Source organism: Littorina saxatilis, linkage group LG9, assembly GCF_037325665.1.
Source record: "Littorina saxatilis isolate snail1 linkage group LG9, US_GU_Lsax_2.0, whole genome shotgun sequence".
Lineage (NCBI taxonomy): Eukaryota > Metazoa > Mollusca > Gastropoda > Littorinimorpha > Littorinidae > Littorina > Littorina saxatilis.
Genome location: NC_090253.1, coordinates 27,093,515 through 27,111,262, shown reverse-complemented (window position 1 = coordinate 27,111,262; position 17,748 = coordinate 27,093,515). Strand labels below are relative to the sequence as shown.

Sequence of the window (17,748 nt, the reverse complement as noted above, 5' to 3'; positions counted from 1 at the left end):
GCAAAAACCCGGCTTTTTGTGAGCTCATAAAGTTTATTCAAGCGCATGGGTCACATCCGAGGTTTACTTAAAGGGCACCGGTTGAACCTAAAATGGCACGTGGAGTCAAGTTTCAAAGATGCAGTGCAGGAGTCACAGATTACGATAAAAACAGTCAAAAGCTTTGCACAACTGTTTCACATATGACTGCACATACCCTTAGTGTTGACAGCCAAACGAAACTGCGCCTTATCAGTTCGCGTCTCCCGCCAAAATGTAATTAACATTTCCCGTGATCACGTTTTGGGGCTGAAGGCTGTGTGCGGGACGCCAAAATGAACTCATATACATGTATAGAGAATACTAAATGGCTTGCTGTGTCATACCAGATTTACACGAGTTGTTTTTTAAATATTGAACTGCGAGCGAAAGCGAGCTGTTCACTATTTGAAAAAGCAACGAGTGTAAATCTGGTACGACACAGCAAGCCATGTAGTATTCTGTTTATCCTACATACGGTACTTACGTGTATTTTACTGAAAATGTCCTGCATTCGAGGCAGCTAAATTGAAGACGCTTGTTTTGGAACCTCAATCTCTTCTAAAGCCTCGTGCAATCTATTACGTCAAAGCAAAGAAACGTCACTCTGAAAGTTTGACGTGACGTGTTAGTTCTAAAGATTCATCGAGGGTAATTAGCGAGCGCAATTTGTGTTTCTATAATGACGTTTGTCTCGGTGACTTTGGCATCATAAGCAGTGGAAAAACAGGTCCCTGCCAGACTTGCTTGACATGACCTCATTTACATGATATACACACGTGTGATTTGAACGATTATCATCTCACGGGTGTCTCTCTCACGTATGTAGGATAAATAGTCAGTCGGCTAAGGACCGTTTTGGTTACTTTTTGGTGTCACGTTAGCAAACACATTTTTCTGATAGATTTTAACACCACAACACTAAATCTAAAGTTTTGGGGCAATATTCCAAACCACCGGTGAGAAAAACGTTGGTTTGTGTGTATGTTTTCCTTCTTTGGCGTTACTATTCTTGTTTTGAGGGTTGGGTTCATAAAACGGACATAAAACTTAAACCGCTTGACAGAAATTCTATAACTGTAAATCATTCGAAAGGGAAGGCATTCATGTACACGTTTGTGCCACTTAAAATGACGTCATTATCTGTTTGTTTTTGTAATTATGACGTAATTCAGTATGCTAACAAAAATCATAATGAGGCAAGTAATCGGCTTTGGTTTTCAGTGTAAAACATTTGAACAGTCCCAAGAAATGAAACATACACATGTTGAATTTAAAAAAACATAAGGAAGGCAAATCAAAAAGAGCATCTTAATATCATTTGCAGGTTTAAACCTTTTGATTGTGAGTAGTTCAACGCCGTATATTCGGCTATACTGATTTCGAAAATTTAATTTTGATCATAATGTTTATATTTTTAATTTTCAGAGCTTGTTTTTAATCCAAATATAACATATTTATATGTTTTTTGAATCAGAAAATGATGAAGAATAAGATAAACGTAAATTTGGATCGTTTTATAAACATTTTTTTTTTTACAATTTTCAGATTTTTAATGACCAAAGTCATTAATTAATTTTTAAGCCACCAAGCTGAAATGCAATACCGAAGTCCGGCCTTTGTCGAAGATTGCTTGGCCAAAATTTCAATCAATTTGATTGAAAAATGAGGGTGTGACAGTGCCGCCTCAACTTTTACAAAAAGCCGGATATGACGTCATCAAAAGTATTTATCGAAAAAAAGAAAAAAAAACATCCGGGGATATCATTTTCCCAGAAACTCTCATGTCCAATTTCATAGAGATCGGTCTAGTAGTTTGGTCTGAATCGCTCTACACACACACACACACACACAGACAGACACACACACGCACACACACACACACACACACACACACACACATACACCACGACCCTCGTCTCGATTCCCCCTCTATGTTAAAACATTTAGTCAAAACTTGACTAATTGTAAAAAGGAGGAATAATTGCAATCACACACACACACACACACACACACACGCGCACACACACACACACACGCACGCACGCATACACACGTACGCACGCAGACACACAAAGACACATGCACAAACATACCGACAAAATGACAGACATACACACAGTGAGACAAACCGACACAGAAACACCCACACATGCACGCACGCACTTATGTACGCGAACAAAGACGTAGAGATGCTTATAGAGAAACACTTACGCAACCAAAAAAACACGCACACAAACACACAGACAGACAAACTTCATTCTTGGTAGAGAAATGCATTTCTTTCTGTATTGCTTTCTCTTTAAGTGCACCTACCTCGCAGAGAGAGAGAGAGAGAGAGAGAGAGAGAGAGAGAGAGAGAGAGAGAGAGAGAGAGAGAGAGAGAGAGAGAGAGAGAGAGAGAGAGAGAGAGAGAGAGAGAGAGAGAGAGAGAGAAAGAGAGAGCGAGAGAGAGAGAGAGAGAGAGAGTGAGAGAGAGACAGACAGACAGACAGACAGAGACACAGAGAGAAAGAGAGAGAGATAGACAGACTGATAGACAGACAAAGGGAGAGACAAACAGACGAACACACAGACAGACTTCACTATTGTATGTGCAAGTAATTTTGTTAAACCACACGTTACGTTCACCACTGAACCTGTAACCATGTAAAACGTTACTATCTCTTTATATGTGTTTACTTGCATTGTAATCCTGGGGGGGGGGGGGGGGGTGTATAAATGTATGTAACGCGCAATACATGCCTTTTAACTTACTAGAATTGGAATTTTCATTTAAAGACTAGCATAAGAGTGTGACACGTGGTTCATTCGTTATTACCTTGTTACAAAAAGAAAAAGAGAACGGCACTGACGCTACCGGAAATAGAATTTATCAGTGAAATTCTACCATCAATTTAGTAATCGATGCGATGTAAATTATCCTAAAACTGTGGTATGATCACGACATCGTTTAGCATTTAGGATCAAATGGTGCCAATGTGTCCACAATGCACTAATCACAGACAACAGTTATACGCTTTACGTACATGTAACTCTCCAATTGACATTGTCTGCCACTTGAAACAAATGACTTTCGAAGGAAACGTAACTCCAATATATAAATATTATGTATGATTTTTAATAATTACTTGCACTTTTTGAAAATAAAGCTTTTTCTACGATAAGGTGTTTACGCCCTAAATGTATAAGTCATCCGGTAGAAAAACCGGAAGTATCGTGTACTAAGCATATGTATATGTTTAAAAAGTTAATTGTGTTAATGTAGAACATCTTGCCTATGTATATGTTTAGGTTTTGAATACTTTAGGGGAAAAGCATAGCCATTATTCAGTCATCTTTAACTAACACCCCTAATCTCAGGGCCCATTTTGTTAGTGGGGGTAGGGTTTCAATCAGTCAAAAATCACTTTCATTCAATATTGTCTGCCACTTCAAATACAAACACGTAATTGCACAATTTCGTGAATTTTAAGATGCTTTAACTGACTATACCAAGAAAACCTGCACTTTTTGTAGAATTAGTTTTTTGTCCATGATTTATGTTTAAAAATGTCAATTCTTTCGACAAAAAATGCTAACAGTTGCCTCACCAGACGACACGTACCTACGACGTGAATCGTGTCTGCCAATTAAAATGCATATATTTTGAAATAAGGGGAATCATAACATATTTCACTGTAAAGTGTCTCACTCTAATATCTTCTGGGTTCATGGTGTATTTGGTTAAGTGAATTGCAGATAAGGTTTTTTGAAAATGACAGCTATACATATATTTTATTAAAACTGAAACTGGTGGAGTGAAAAACAGACCTGTTTTGAAGAAGTCGTACTAAAATCATTTATGGCCTTGAACTTCACAGTTTGCGTGTTATCTTTTAAAGAAAACCCGTTTTCATCACTAACAATGACCTAATTTACACATACATATCGGTCGGTCATAGTCGCGTTTTTTTTTAGAGAGGTAGTGTACAAAATGTCGTTTTGTACGTTTAAAATACATGTCCATTATTTTAGTCATATATCAATCAATAAATAAATGCGCATACTTTTATTAAACGTTACTTTCACTTTAAGATCGCTTCTAACATTTAGAATAATTTCTGACAAATGCACGCTATGTAATAAATTGATAATATTATGGACGCCATGTGGTAAAACCGGAAGTTGAATTATTTTGCGATAGCAAAATCCTTTTACAATGATCACTTTCCTTTTATATTGAGCTGATCTTTAACGTTATGGGTAAACATCTAACAGATTGAACCAAATTATCCTTTTTCAAGCCTGTGTATGTGTAAACTCTTTTTTGCTTCGACCCGGTTCGGTTTTCGGAGTTGATTCAGAATCATCCATTATTTATCTTATATGACTGTTGTTTTCCTCGGTAAATTAACAACTGTTGATGTAAAATAATTCTAGCTGTGAGAATAAACAATTTTCAAGATGTTTTTGATTGCGGTTTCAACCAGGCGTTCAGTTAGCTATACATATCGATTGAGAAAATGGCATTTCCTGTTTTGTCGTCCGCATGTTATACAGATGTTGTTAAAAATAAAACTGTGTATACGAATTAGGCATTTTACTTGCTGTCTGATGGCAACAATCTTTAGCTTTCGTTTAAGGTATAATTTGCTTATATCCGTACGCAGTCAAGCGGTACATGACGTTTTTTTGTAACCTACCCCCTGCGTCATGGCTGCATTTTTGCAGAATATGGGTCATGTTACAAAAACGCTTCTCATTCTTAGGTGGTTGGGTTTAGCCATTTGTCGTTTACCGAACTGTGGCTGCAAATAAAACGAACTGTCCAAAAAACATAATATCTAATGTGACCACCAAAAGTAACCCTCCCACTATTCACGACTTTCCGACCTTGACATTTTAGTGGGGGTCAAGTGGGCGTCGGCATCATTGTCCAATCAGAAATAGGGATGCGCTTCCGCTTCCTGTCCCGCCCAGTCTGCGCAAAAGAAATGGCGCAAAACTGTTTGCGCGGAAAAAGGTGATGAAAAAAAGAACACAACCTGGTTTGATAACCAAATGATTGCGACCTTGCATTCTAGCATCATTTAATGTGGAACAACGACACATCTGATAAACAAATAGCCAGTTTGTTACCAACATGAGAAACTAGGGTTTAGAATCGAAGCGGTAAACCCGGACGCTGTTTGTACGTAAATCCGGAGAAGCTATCGAAGTAGGTGACATGTCGTTTCACTCCGAGTGTGCCAGCACCGGCCCTCTACCCGCCAAACCCCACGGACTTACATTACCTTCTCGTGTACGTCCGTGCCAAACCCCCACTATGCAGGGAAAGTGGTTCGACCTTGCATGACTGCAGGGCAAGTTCGATTTTGCTAGCTAAAATTGCTGTTAGTGCTGCCTTGTCTAGATCTGGAACTTTTTCAATTGGATTTTTTTTTTCTCTATTATACTGGAATGAGTGGGTGCTTTTCTAGATCTAAGCATAAAGATGTTCCTTGCATTGCATTCTCCTAAATCTGTTATTCTAACCAGTTTGTTTAAGAATATAATTGTTCGTTTTTTGTTTGTTTTTAGTTGATAAGCTTACAAGATTTTGTCTTTTTTAAGTAAGTGGTTTCACACGTATAACATGAGACCCACATGCACTAGACAATGGAAGTTGAGGTCATCGTTCAATACCACAAATGCCAGTATTATATTTCAGACTCCTTTTGGAGGAATGTGTCGGGTTTGGGTGTTGAACTTGAAGTTGTAGATTGTTTGCACAGGTATGAATATTCGTACGTTCGAACGTGCACACATGTATGCAGGCATTTGTTTGTCAAGCAGGAACATGCAACATTTTGTTGACCGTATGTGAGTGCGTGTGTAATAAAACCAACGACAAACAATACAAAAAAGCTCCAGCTCTGCTTCTTCACCAGTCACAGACGCATTGCGTTGTTCAGCTTTCCAGAAATATATTAACTCAGTCAGAGCCCGCTTCATGAATATTTTATTTCAGGAAAAAGTCAATCGAAGCTACACAAAAAAAGGTTATTGCGTTGTTCTGTCTTTGAGACTGTATCACATGATATTGAGCTACGAGAAGAAACATGTCTGTGGCATAGTTTGACCCAACAGATAGAGAAGTCAACAGAGGTATTCTGCCGTCAGCAGCTTTATTGCTGTTTTGAATTTGATCTTGCATAATTTAATTACATAATTTTGCAACACACAAAGAAATCGTAATTGAATATTTTACGCAAAATTGAATAATTCGCAAACATGTTTGTATGAACAAATATTATTTTAAGAAAATATGAGTGTGAGGATGGACGTATTTTTTGAGTGAAGTAGCAGAAATTCTTTTTAAGTTCTTTGGCTACATGCACACGTTCTGTTAATTACGTTCTTAGCAGGGAGATCCAGATTAATAATACTGCTGTGACAGGTTGTGGTTTCCATACACACTTTGAATACAGGAGAAACAAAAACACAGTTAAAAAAAAATGTGCACATAGGATTAAAATATTAAAGTGTACAGAATAAAAGCAACATATTTACAAAAACAAATCTCGTGGTTCTCTTGTCAAACCCACTGTAGTAAGCACAGAATAGGAGAGAAGATTTTGGAGAAGGTGGCTTAACCTACTGAAGTAAATGATCAAGAGGATTCTAAGCATCCAGTGCTAAAGCTCTCAAATCACAAGACAAACACACTTGTTGTGGCTATCCGAACTGTTGATTTAAAAAAAAACATACCCACAAATTGTAAACATCTATTACAAAATTATATATATTGTATGGATCGGTCTTTGTAAAATATACTGTACAGAATTTTTTTTAATAATCTGCACAAATCTCGTGGTTCTCTTGTCAAGTAGTAGGCACAGAAAAAAACCCAAAAAACCCTGTGTTTTGTCTTGTAAATTATACTTTACTAAATGTGTACAGTATTCTAAGAAAAGAAAAATTCTTCCTTTTTATCATATCAATTGCCTCCCTTGAATTTTATTTGTAAAATAATTCTGAGAAAAAAAGCTTTCTACTTAAAAGCAGTGCAATCAAGAAAATGGGTACAACCTGTGTGTATACCTTTATTCCTTATTCTTTTTATTTAATTGAGGATGTCACTATGCAGTTTTACTGATTTAAAAAAAAAATTCGCTTCAAATTATCTCCCTTGAACAAACACTTCTTTTTACAATTAAATTTTGTTTACACGAAGAGGTAGTTTTAAGGGTATATACAAGAAAACAATATTGCAACCTTAGATGTATTTACATTTGGACTAATTCCATTAAAAAAAAATTTCAAACTATAAATGATAAATCAAAATAAAACAGATTTTGAGGATGTGCACAAGCTAATAGGATTAAACACGAAAGTCGTACCCACGAATCGTCAAATACTTTTGCTAACAGCTATACTTAAACATAAGAAAATATGATCTGCATCTCTTGTTATGAAGATGATGGCACTGGTCCACCGAAGTGCATGCCATATATGCTTTACTGTGCGCTCTCCCTCTCAATGGTCTTTCTCTGGCTGACTCGATTCTGAGGAAATAAAAGAAAACACATTCAGTACAAAATAACAACAAAACTAGTATTACTTAAAGTAGCTGCTGGTTTCTGAGTATTTGATTGAAGGCCCAATCCGACTTGTAAGAAGTTTGCCCGACTGTCGCAGATTTGGTCAGGTAATTGCATGGAGTAAAATCATGCCTCAATTTGGTAACATACAAACTGCAATATTCTAAGGCTGTGAGTGTGAGAATACATCGGCGCCACTTTTTAAAAACGTTCTTTTTGTGTGTGCGCATGTTTTAGTGCCAAAAATGAATAGGCCGAGTGCTCTCTCTGGAAAACTTGTGTGAAGCTTCAGAGCTCTATCAATGGTTTGAAAGAAAAAACATACTTTTCCATTTTTGACGTTCTTGTTCCCTTCCCTGTGAAATTTACTGTCCGTAGGTTACCGGATTTTGTTAATGTCCGTGAAAACCTCAACTATTCATTGCTGAGTGCCTAGTGATAGCTATCCCCCTCAACGGCCTAGCACTGCTGAATCCTGATTCTTCCCATTGTTTGATTCTGTAATGAAATTGTGTAGTTGGTAGTTATGTGAGCTTCTTCTTGGGGTGGGGGGGTGGGGGGGGGGGGGGGTTATTTAACCATCAGATCACAAAGTAAGACTTCATTGTAATGTGCAGATATTTGTTCAGGTGCCCACCATTTTCTATGTGAAAACATGTTGCTAACTAACATGAACCCAACCATAAAACGTGATGTAGGTGAGTAGCCCATCTAGAAAAAAGAACCTGTTCTAATTCCGAATTAGAACAGGTTCTTTTTTCTAGATGGGCTACTCACCTACATCACGTTTCATGGTTGGGTTCATGTTAGTTAGAAACATGTTTTCAAATTCTCATCAGGCAATCACGGCTGAAACTAAACACAGAACAGGTGGGAAAGACATAATTCAATCTACTCACCTTCCTTGCATTGTGAGACTGGCCATATGAATCTGCTGAAGTAGTTCCTGCACATATTTAATCAAATATTCATCTTAATAACGTGTTAATATCGCTTGTTCCAGCAAATCAGACTTGACAGTTTTCTGAAGGCTTGCACAATTTAAGAGCTTGCCTGTCCCCAATCATTACAATAAGAAACAACATCTAGTATGCAAGTATTTTCAGGGTATGAAGGTTTTAATATAATGTCGGTTCTTCTGGGGGCATGGAGAAACACCTTACACAACAAATTTCAAACAATTGAGGTCACACCATAGGTTTACTCACAAACAAACAACAGCAATACAATAAACAGTCTGCAAACGCCTACATGTTGTCTACACTAGGTATAAAGAAACAAAGAAGCACATGAAGACGGGCTTTGTCAAGTAGACCATTATAGCGAATGAGCAACAGCTGATGATCCAGACCACCAAATTGACATGATTTCCCCTTATTCCAGCGTCGCGGACGACGCTGGTATCTGTGGTTGGGAAGAACGTGCCTGTGGAGAATTAGTCTCCAAGCCAAAGCGCGCTGACTCTCCAAGCCAAAACAATTTCAAAGCTGAAAAAAATGTACAATTTACGCGAAACGACACACAGGGCACGTTTCATGATATTGAGGATTGCAGTTTCCCTCTCACACACAATATTCCAAAATAATAAATAGTCAAACAGGGGCCAAAAAACAGTTTGCACCAAGAGTTCAACTTTTTATCTATCCAAAACAGTAAAAAAAATTATATGAACATTCGTATTTCCAAGATGATTGGCGTTCCAAGACGCTATATCCTAAAACCCCCAAAACATGCTTTTACAACTTCAGTGCATAATAACTGCCCAAAGGTGCTGTTTAAAGCAACCATTGATAATAATTTTTAACATACTCCTTGAACACATTAATAAAAACGGTTAACTTGCAAATAAAGGGACAGTATTGATCAGAACAATGGTAAGATAAAGGACGCTACTTATATTTTGTACATTTTTTATCTTTATCGTTTCCTGTAGACCTCAGAAGTTCTAACCAGCTTAAGAAATCATTCTAAAATCGAAAAACAAACATCTATACAGTTTGTACGCAAAGTAGATTGATATTTGACACAGTCACACAGACATACGTGGGCTATGGGGCAACCCTACCCCCTAAATTTGAAAACGGGGTCAATTTCTTAACTGCATGCATTCAGCAAAACAATCCCTAAAAATTTATTTTTTTCACAAATGAACTTATGACTTTAGAAAAGCATTCAAAAATGCATATATACAACGCTTTTTCTTTGGTCCCAATTCAAGGGGGTGTGCTATTCTCAGGTAACACTGTGAACGCTCAAATGAGACTTGGTCACATGTCAAAATAGTAATCCCCCCTGTTGTTCATGGTTCGTTGGTGGGATTTTTTTTTATCTGAGCCATTGGCAAGCATGAAATGTCATCAACATTAGGAAAGACATAGTATCTCCCATTGTCTTTTGCGCGCAAACACTTCACACAGATCTCCTCTCGATCTGGCCCATCGGGGAAATGGGTTGACTTGGGGATGATCACCGCCCTGTATCTCTCCACCTTTCCATCCATGCTGACAAAGTCAGCGGTCACAAAGTCCCCAACTTGAATGTCTCACTGTGGGACAAAGAACCTGGTTTTCACGACTGGCACCACGCGGCATCCAGTGGCGTGTTGTGGGTAGACGTCCATTGATTTTGATAATAATTTTTATATTTTTAATTTTCAGACCTTGTTTTTAATCCGAATATAACATATTTATATGTTTTTGGAATCAGAAAATGATGAAGAATAAGATGAACGTACATTTAGATCGTTTTATAAAAAAATAATTTTAATTACAATTTTCAGATTTTTAATGACCAAAGTCATAAACTAATATTTACGCCACCAAGCTGAAATGCAATACCGAAGTCCGGCCTTTGTCGAAGATTGCTTGGCCAAAATTTCAATCAATTTGATTGAAAAATGAGGGTGTGACAGTGCCGCCTCAACTTTTAAAAAAAAGCCGGATATGACGTCATGAAAGACATTTATCGAAAAACTGAAAAAAACGTCCGGGGATATCATACCCAGTAACTCTCATGTCAAATTTCATAAAGATCGGTCCAGTAGTTTACTCTCAATCGCTCTACACACACACACGCACACACACACACACACACTCACACACACACACACACACAGACACACATACACCACGACCCTCGTCTCGATTCCCCCTCTATGTTAAACATTTAGTCAAAACTTGACTAAATGTAAAAAGAAAAAAAAATTCAAAAAAATGGGATAGCGGCGAAACGGGATTGCGCCAAAATGGGATGCGGTAGTAAAATGACGCTTGGCTTGTTAAATGTCGCCAAAATGGGACGGCGGCAAAACGGGATTGCACGTAAATGGGATATTGCGCGAATTATAAACGAAGGAGTAGGCCCTAAGTTTCTCGTACGAGATGTTTACTGGGAGTAAATATTTGGGGAGTAAAAATTTAGTTCCTTGTGAGTTCTTTTTTCGTACAAGATTTTTACTGGAAGTTTACTCCGTCCGAGTCAATTTTTCGTGGAGTAAAAATTTTGTGTTACACCGGTTCATGACCGTTGTGGTAACGAGCGCACATTGTTGTCTCTATATATTGTGTTCCTACGAATCGAAAGTACGATCGCCAAGCCAGTCTGTCATTGAAGGCAACGTTCGATATTTCCGTCTGTCAGCGTTGCCAACGTTCGACAGATTTTACTACTGTTAGTCACAAACTTTCAATTTACACAATGAAATGCCAATAACATGTACACACAAGAATGGGAGACGAAGGGAAAACCTACTAGCGATTGAAATTATGCAAACGAACTCACAAATCCCTCACTTTCCGAATGCAAACGCTGCAAATCCGTATGCGTGCGTCGCTGTGCCGAACGTTGGGTTGACGAACGTTGCTGACAGACGCAACAAAACTTGATCAAAAGGCACTAAAAACGATTAAATGTTTTACTCACTGGGTATCGCATTCCTCTTTTTCTTCCTGCAGACGATATGAAGCGGTTGAAACGTCGTTTCCGATTAAAGGCTCGGTTATTTCCGTTAAAAACGAAGTTTGCCGAACGTGTGATTCAGTCTACAGACACCGGTCGGATCACAACAAAAATGTTCATTCTTTGCGATTTTGTGATACTGTTGATGATACACCTGCTTTCCAGTGAAGAACATCAATAAAATGATGTTCACAAGCAAGAATAACAGACAAAAGCACGCGATGTGTAAAATTAGGCTTTGCTTTGCAAACAAAGCACGTGTTTTTTTTACTGACAGACACTTTCGGTGGTGATTGAAATTTTTTCCAGAAACGGTTTTATGCTCCCATTTGATATTGTTTCCCTATTTTCTCTAGTCAGAGACTAACCTTGTGTATTAATTGAATTAATAACCCCATTATCATAAGTTTTGTGTGTTATTTTTGTGTCTGTTGAATCACACTTTGAGATGGGGTCATGTGACAGAAGGAAATGGTGTCTGTCAGGATTCACACGTTCGCTTCGAAAAACGCGCTCAAATAATTGCTCAAACACAAACATTTTAGCTTTTATTTATTTTTTTGTATTGCAAATACCATACTTACTCATGCCAAGCAGAAAAAATGATGAAAATCAACACAGTAAGCAAGTAATTTGAAGGCAAAGTTTACACACATCAAAGAGTCTGATTACCGTGAAACCTGCCACAGCTTTCGGGTGTTTTTTTTAATCTAAGATGTACATAAATATACCACTCCGACCATAAGGAAAAGAAAAAAAAAAAAAAAAAAAAAAAAAAGACCGAGAGGAGCCGAGTCAATCCGAGACCAGCCGAGAGGACGTGTTTCGCGCCGTTTCGACGTCGTTTGTTCAGATGCGGCCGGTTGGATCAGTTGCGGTCATACAGGGGCGCCTTGCACAAGAAAAGATCTTCAACAATCCCGATCATCATCATGGTACAATAATGTTTTGTGCGCCCCCATGTATGTGTTCTGTGCTAATAATGCACGGTTGTGAAATGTCCGTACACATTTTGTGGCACTATGTAATTGTTAGTGCATCCTCCTGCGGATGCTTCGTGCTAAAAATGCACTTCCATTAAAATATTGTACGCTCATGTCAGTAATATATTTTCAATTGTTTCTCTGTCAATTTCAAGTGTTTGTTTCCAATTACTTCAGTATCTCCCTGTTGCAATTCCAGGTGATTCATTATGCATGTGCCAATTTGAGGTGTTTAATTCTGATTCCTGTATTTACAGTGTAAAATTAAAACTATTGTTTTCAAACATTCCTATGACACCTGGTAATGGTTCTGTGGTTTTGTTTTTAATTTGTATTTTGTTTTTCTGCAATAAATATTTGAAATGGATCTGAGGCCGACTTACTACTTTTAGCACTCTTTTTCACCACATTCCCACGTACAGATATTGCAATATCAACTCTTCCTTTCTACCTGTTTCAAACAAGCTCTATTTTTTAATTAAAAAGTTTTTACTAAATGTTTTAACATAGAGGGGGGAATCGAGACGAGGGTCTTGGTGTATGTGCGTGTGTGTGTGTGTGTGTGTGTGTGTGTGTGTGTGTGTCTGTGTGTCTGTCTGTCTGTCTGTCTGTGTGTGTGTGTGTGTGTAGAACGATTCAGACTAAACTACTGGACCGATCTTTATGAAATTTGACATGAGACTTCCTGGGAATGATATTCCAGGACGTTTTTTTTTGTTTTTTTTATAAATGTCTTTTATGACGTCATATCCGGCTTTTTTGTACAAGTTGAGGCTGCACTGTCTCACCCTCATTTTTCAATCAAATTGATTGAAATTTTGGCCAAGCAATCTTCGACGAAGGCCGGACTTCCGTATTGCATTTCAGTTTGGTGGCTTAAAAATTAATTAATGACTTTGGTCATTAAAAATCTGAAAATTGTAACAAAATAAATAAATTATAAAACGATCCATGATTTACGTTCATCTTATTCTTCATCCTTTTCTGATTCCAAAAACATATAAATATGTTCTATTTGGATTCTTCTTCTTCGTCGTTCGCTCAGACAGCAACTCCGGAGGCCCCGATGAAGGGTTAAAAACAAGCTCTGAAAATTAAAAATATAAAAATTATGATCAAAATTAAATTTCCGAAATCGTTTTAAAAACTATTTCATCTTATTCCTTGTCGGTTCCTGATTCCAAAAACATATAGATATGATATGTTTGGATTAAAAACACGCTCAGAAAGTTAAAACGAAGAGAGGTACAGTAAAGCGTGTTATGAAGCACAGCGCAACCGTTACCGCGCCAAACAGGCTCGTCACTTTCACTGCCTTTTGCACTAGCGGCGGACTACGTTCAGTTTTATTCTGTGAGTTCCACAGCTTGACTAAATGTAGTAATTTCGCCTTACGCGACTTGTTTTTTCTTGTGGCTGTTTGATCAATTCATAGCAAGCATTGACTGAAATAAACAATTTATATATCCAGCACAACATGCAATTCATTGACTTTTGACCCTAACCTTTTAACACTTCCCAAAATAAATCTTTGGTGGACATTGCATCGACGCTGTTCATTTTGAATGAACATTTTTCTTGTTCAGTTTGTGATTGTAGTCATATTGACGATGCATGACTTCAATTTTTCTAAGTAAGTCTCTTGGTGCGTTTACGGATACATTCATTGTCACAATTACGACATGCTAATGTCTAACCTGGGTAAACTTCAATTCATGACTTTTTTTTAACTGGCATAGACATTATGAGCATACCAGAATTATTTTCCTGTTAGACTGTCTTCTTCTTTTTCTTCTTCTGCGTTCGATATTCATGGCTGTCATATCGTCAGGTCAGTGGCTGCCATGAAGTCTGCATAAATCAATTAAATAAATAATTAAGGAAAAAAACCACCCTTACATCATAATAAATCAGAACCATCAAAACCACCCCCCACCCATCCAATAAAACCTGCATACAAAAACACTTCAAAATAAAAAAATGAAAACATTTAATTCCACTTCAAAAATATAAAAGTTGTTATGTTTTATTTTCATTATCTCTTTACACACACAAAAATTGCTGTGAAAATCTTTTTAAAAACATCAATGCCCGAGACACCAGTAACCTGTTTATGTTGTTGACCTTTTAGCTTTTCAGTTTAAGAGGCTGTTCAAAAAACCGTTTCCCTGGAATCTGCACTATGATAACCATGAATAATACCGTAGGGAAAATATTACATAACCAAGACCTAAGAAATAACACCAACCGACACTCCTCACCCTTATTTCACCCACTATGCCAACCCAAAGACTGGAAAATAATCATCAAATACAGAATGAACAAAAATGCTTGATTTCATTTCTTCAATGATAAGTTGAAAATCTTCATTCTTCATAATAATGTTATTGGCATAATGTGTAATTGCCACAATTTACAGAGTTTTATGAAAAAATGGTGCGATAATAACCAAAGGGAAAACATTTGTTCATATACTGATACCTTATTTACCTTGTGGCTAATGTGCCCCAGGTTTAGGAGCTGCTCAAACGTCCATTGCTCCTCAGTCTGCAAGAAATTAAGCGATGGCCTGAAGGAGAATGGAAAAAAATCCTTTGTCAGCACCCTGTGTATGTGTGGGTGGGTGTTTTAGATAAATAGGCAGGGGGGGGGGGTGTGGGTGTGTGCAATAGGTACCACGCCTAATGCAGTCTGCAAAACAAGTGCAACACTTCTACAGAGCTTTTATGATACAAAGCTTCAAATAAGAAACACATTACAATCAAATGAAAGCTGAGCCTGTCATTGCAAAATAAGAAGGAATATACAACAATCCAGTGGCATGTAAAATATTGTTCCTTCAGAAAGATGGCTCTGACAGCAGAAACAATTTAACTTGGAGTTTGAGTCAAAAATTATTTCTCTACATTAGCGAACGTAGGCTACTTGCAGTTATACCCCTCACACATGAAATATTCACAGATTGAATAACAGTTTCTTCCCAATGTTGGTTCCGTGTATCGGTTAGATCCATCTCGGTTAGATCCATCTGCAGAGTACGGATTGTCATCCGTTTAAAAAGGAAAAACAATCAGAACTTATCAGTGATCAACCTACCTTGCAAGAGTGGGGTGAAACACTCACTTCCTGCCAACATGTCTGCAAAAAAAAAAAAAAGGAAACAATGCCAATGAAAGCTTAAAATGATTCTTGTGTTCAATATGTGTACACGTGCTTCATTTCTGGGGTGAAAGTGTAAAATATATCGATGGATTGATAGAACAATATAGCCTCAAGTTCACCGCACCAAAAAATACTTATCAATCAACATTGCCATCACTCGATCAGCTATTCCATCTCTTTCATTTTGATTAGTGCTTTTGTGAACAAGAAACACTTAACAAGTGGCTCTATCCCATCTCCCCCCTTTCCCCTATCCCATCTCCCCCCTTTCCCTCGTCGCGATATAACCTTCGTGGTTGAAAACGACGTTAAACACCAAATAAAGAAAGAAAGAAATCTCTTTCATGTGTGTGTGTGATGGTGTGTGTGTGTTTGTGTACGTGTGTGTGTGTGTGTGTGTGTGTGTGTGTGTTTGTGAACAAGCTTTGAAAAACGTATGTTTACCTTGCTCTAGATCTACTGATTTTCGTAGGCGGAGACTTCTCTGCCGTGAGGGCGGCTTCGTTTCCCTGGCAGAATTCAACATCTTGTACAGATCTGCTGGTGATTTTCTTTTCCTCCGCTTCGTGAGTCACTTGATCCACAGATTTAACGAACATTGAATGTTCTTTTAGTTCTTGTGACGGAAGTACAATCAAGGAATTAAGTGGGCATTCCTGAGTCCTCTGCTGACTTCATGTCCACAAAGTAAATCGCACAAACTTGCAGGGTTTGAAGGGTAGTTTATTGCTTTGAAGAAGAACAGCTAGTCGTCGCTGCCCGTTCAGCATTCTTCGCGCGACTTTTGCAGAGGAAGGCAATGCAGTTTTTTTTCCCTGCTGAATGTTGCCAGGGTGCACAAACTGAGAAAGCATTCCCGATTTTCCACAATGTTCTACTTCTTTAGAGTCTTTTGCACAACATGATTTATAACTGCCAGTGTACGTCTAATTCATGATGCCTACCTGACAGCTGGGTCAAAAGTTACGTTCGAGAAAATATTCGAACTAAGTTCCAAACAACTCGAAGAGCAGACATGTGGGATTTTGGCAAGCGGAAACGCCGTAGATCTAATGTCATTCAAGGGTATCGTAATGTGGGAATGTCAAGGCCAGTTTTTGACTGGTTTTGAACTGAAGTTGGGCTCCGAATGGAAATAAACACTTCCTCTAGCTGCGCGACCCATTGATAACAACAGTTGGAACTGGTAGGACGATGAACAGGTCTTGTGAACTGGCTACACACTGTTACGGTTCAAGTATAAGTTCAAAGTAAACACTCAACTGAGGTGGCAGGTAATGGCGGACTTGACTTCCTTCATACCAAATATCACTCTTCTGACAAAAAAACGCAAATGCTATGTTAAACCGGAAAATAAATAAACCGGAAAAGGAAGCGCATCAAAACCAAAATGGCAGCCCCCATGAAATACGAAAGGTCACGGAAAAAAGTCGTGAATAGCCAGCCAGGTGACTAAAACCACCTTTTATAAATTTCTTACGGTATCAAACACACTATCTTGACGTAAAGTACCCAAAACAGAACGAATTCTCCCGCTCGCCGAGACTAATATACTTCCATGAGGGCTTTTGACGTCATTAGCACACGCGCGGCTACGCTTTCCTGCTCGGAGACAGACCAAATAGTTAATTCGTAAACATTTTGCAGTTTTCTTTAACTCCGTGCATGAAAGTCAATATGAAACTTGTGTCTTGCATCTTGTCGAGAAAGAAGTCTGACATGCAGTCATAGAATGAATGACGTCCGACATGGAGTGGGGGCTGCAATCTTGATTCGGGAGTTTGTTCTACATAATCTTTTTTTTAAATGCGAGTGCCGATGACGTCATCGGCATTGGATTTTGTTTGTTTGTTTGTTTGTTTGTTTTTCGTTTGTTTTACTGTTTTCTTTTTGGCATTTGTTGTTGTGTTTTGTTTTGTAATTTTCCATTGCCCTTATCGTAAGTTTTTGCTTTGTGTTGTTATGTTTTAGGTTTCCCCCGTAAAACGATTTAGTGACGCTACAGCCCGTAATCCCAGTTTTGACTACAAAATCAAACGTTCGACTTCTAAAGGTTTGTTTAT

General features: G+C 38.0%; 2 long non-coding RNA genes across 2 annotated transcripts; both read right to left on the bottom strand.

The window, feature by feature from the left end:
• Window positions 1-7,350: 7,350 nt before the first annotated feature.
• On the bottom strand, window positions 7,351-14,418 carry LOC138975748 (uncharacterized). Its single transcript, XR_011458734.1, has 3 exons — window positions 14,278-14,418; window positions 8,483-8,529; window positions 7,351-7,547 (listed from the first exon to the last, which is right to left on the bottom strand). It is a non-coding gene; the product is annotated as an uncharacterized lncRNA (long non-coding RNA).
• A 595-nt stretch (window positions 14,419-15,013) lies between these two features.
• On the bottom strand, window positions 15,014-16,835 carry LOC138977404 (uncharacterized). The gene is made up of 3 exons (XR_011459262.1): window positions 16,130-16,835; window positions 15,620-15,661; window positions 15,014-15,092 (listed from the first exon to the last, which is right to left on the bottom strand). It is a non-coding gene; the product is annotated as an uncharacterized lncRNA (long non-coding RNA).
• Window positions 16,836-17,748: the final 913 nt, after the last annotated feature.